The 2,191-nt window shown below is 35.5% G+C and overlaps 1 pseudogene; it reads left to right on the top strand.

Annotated features, from left to right (window-relative positions):
* Positions 1-801: 801 nt before the first annotated feature.
* On the top strand, positions 802-1,615 carry LOC101053211 (large ribosomal subunit protein uL30 pseudogene; annotated as a pseudogene).
* The last annotated feature ends 576 nt before the right edge of the window (positions 1,616-2,191 follow it).

Genomic DNA, 2,191 nt, shown 5'->3' with positions numbered 1-2,191 from the left:
CAGGGGCCTATGAAGGAAATTACATTAGTTTATCTTACAATTGGGAAGGGAAAAATCTTCCAAAATGTCATTTGGGATGCCATGCACAGTGAGATGGATAGATAGTATCCTCTGAATAGAACAAATGCAACAAAATGTTGCCAAGCCTTTAGTACATAAAGCAGTTCTTGATGCAGGATAAACATAGTCACCAAAGAAAAACAGCAAAAAACACAAGGCACATGAAGAGCCTGGAGCACACTTGTTGATCTTGGCTACACAGGCCTCTTCCTCACAATCAGATTTTCTTATTCACTTCCCTAAAATTGCCTTTTTAAAAAAAGTTTACAAACAATTTGAAAAATAAAAAAATAGTTTGAAAAATGTCACTTGAATTTAGGTTAAACAGTAATTTTGTCCAAAAAGCACATTGGAAAAATTTCATGAATATCAAATTGTTCACTGGTATTTATGATTTATTCAATCTTAAACTATGAGATTTTGCATTGGAAATGATTTACCAAGATTCTCCAGCTTATAGTGAATGTCCATATGTCTTTCCTATTATCAGCTTAATTAGATACTGCCGAAAATTAGCCACTATTTGGGCTTGATTACTTATACATGGCCTTTACTGTCAATAATGAGTTTGTGAATATAGTTCAGATTCTGATAAGAGGTTTTCCTTTAGCAAACTTTGCCGGTCTGTGTTGTTTAAAGTTGACAGCTGAAAAGACTTACGTAATAGCACATCATATTTATCTGGGTTATGATCCAAGAATTATAAACTAATAATGGAATTCACAGAGCTCTTTTTTTTCCGGCTGGAACCATGGAGGGTGTAGAAGAGAAGAAGAAGAAGGTTCCTGCCGTGCCGGAAACCCTTAAGAAAAAGCGAAGGAATTTCGCAAAGCTGAAGATCAAGCGCCTGAGAAAGAAGTTTGCCCAAAAGATGCTTTGAAAGGCAAGGAGGAAGCTTATCTATGAAAAAGCGAAGCCTTATCGCAAGGAATATAGGCAGATGTACAGAACTGAAATTCGAATGGCGAGGATGGCAAGGAAAGCTGGCAACTTCTATGTACCTGCAGAACCCAAACTGGCATTTGTCATCAGGATCAGAGGTATCAATGGTGTGAGCCCAAAGGTCCAAGGTGTTACAGCTTCTTCGCCTTCGTCAAATTTTCAATGGAACCTTTGTGAAGCTCAACAAGGCTTCAATTAACATGCTGAGGATTGTAGAGCCATATATTGCATGGGGGTACCCAAATCTGAAGTCAGTAAATGAACTAATCTACAAACGTGGTTATGGCAAAATCAAAAAGAAGCGAATTGCGTTGACAGATAATGCTCTGATTGCTCGATCTCTTGGAAAATATGGCATCATCTGCATGGAGGATCTGATTCATGAGATCTATACTGTTGGAAAACGCTTCAAAGAAGCAAATAACTTCCTGCGGCCCTTTAATTTATCTTCTCCACGGGGCGGAATGAAGAAAAAGACCACCCATTTTGTAGAAGGTGGAGATGCAGGCAACAGGGAGGATCAGATCAACAGGCTTATTAGAAGAATGAACTAAGGTGTCTCCCATGATTATTTTTCTAAGCTGGTCAGTTAATAAACAGTACCTGCTCTCAATTGAAAAAAAAATAATAATAATGGAATTCACAGAGTAGAAACTAAACTATTGAGAAAAAAATAGTTCAGAAAGGCCTAATATTTTCTTCTTAAACATTCATTACCATTAACTATTCCTCTTTGCATTAAAAATAATTCAATAAAATGCCAATATGAGGTTTTCAATATTTTATTACTCTTTCCTTTTTTCTGATTTCTTCTCCCTTTGAAGATAAAAGAGGTATTTTAATTAGGATGCAATGGGAATAAATTCAGAATTAGCATATGTTGGTGTTCAATAAATGCAGTTTTAATTATAACCTTTTCCTGTTTATTTCAGTTTCAGAAAAAAAGCACATCAGAGACAAAACAAATGTTTCTGAACATGTTATATTTAATGATATATTGCCTGAAACTTCATTTCGATGTTGGTACATCCATTTTTCTAATTCTGAAAGCCTGGTTATCTTTTTAGATGAGGAAAAAGTCCAAAGAATATATAGAAGTTGCCTCATTGCTTTATACAGATTAGGGAGCATGTTTCCTTACCTGAGAATTTATAGAGCTACTCTAAAAAATAGCCCATTTCATCAAAAA

Source organism: Saimiri boliviensis, chromosome 3, assembly GCF_048565385.1.
Source record: "Saimiri boliviensis isolate mSaiBol1 chromosome 3, mSaiBol1.pri, whole genome shotgun sequence".
NCBI lineage: Eukaryota > Metazoa > Chordata > Mammalia > Primates > Cebidae > Saimiri > Saimiri boliviensis.
This window is presented reverse-complemented; position numbering and strand designations above follow the sequence as displayed.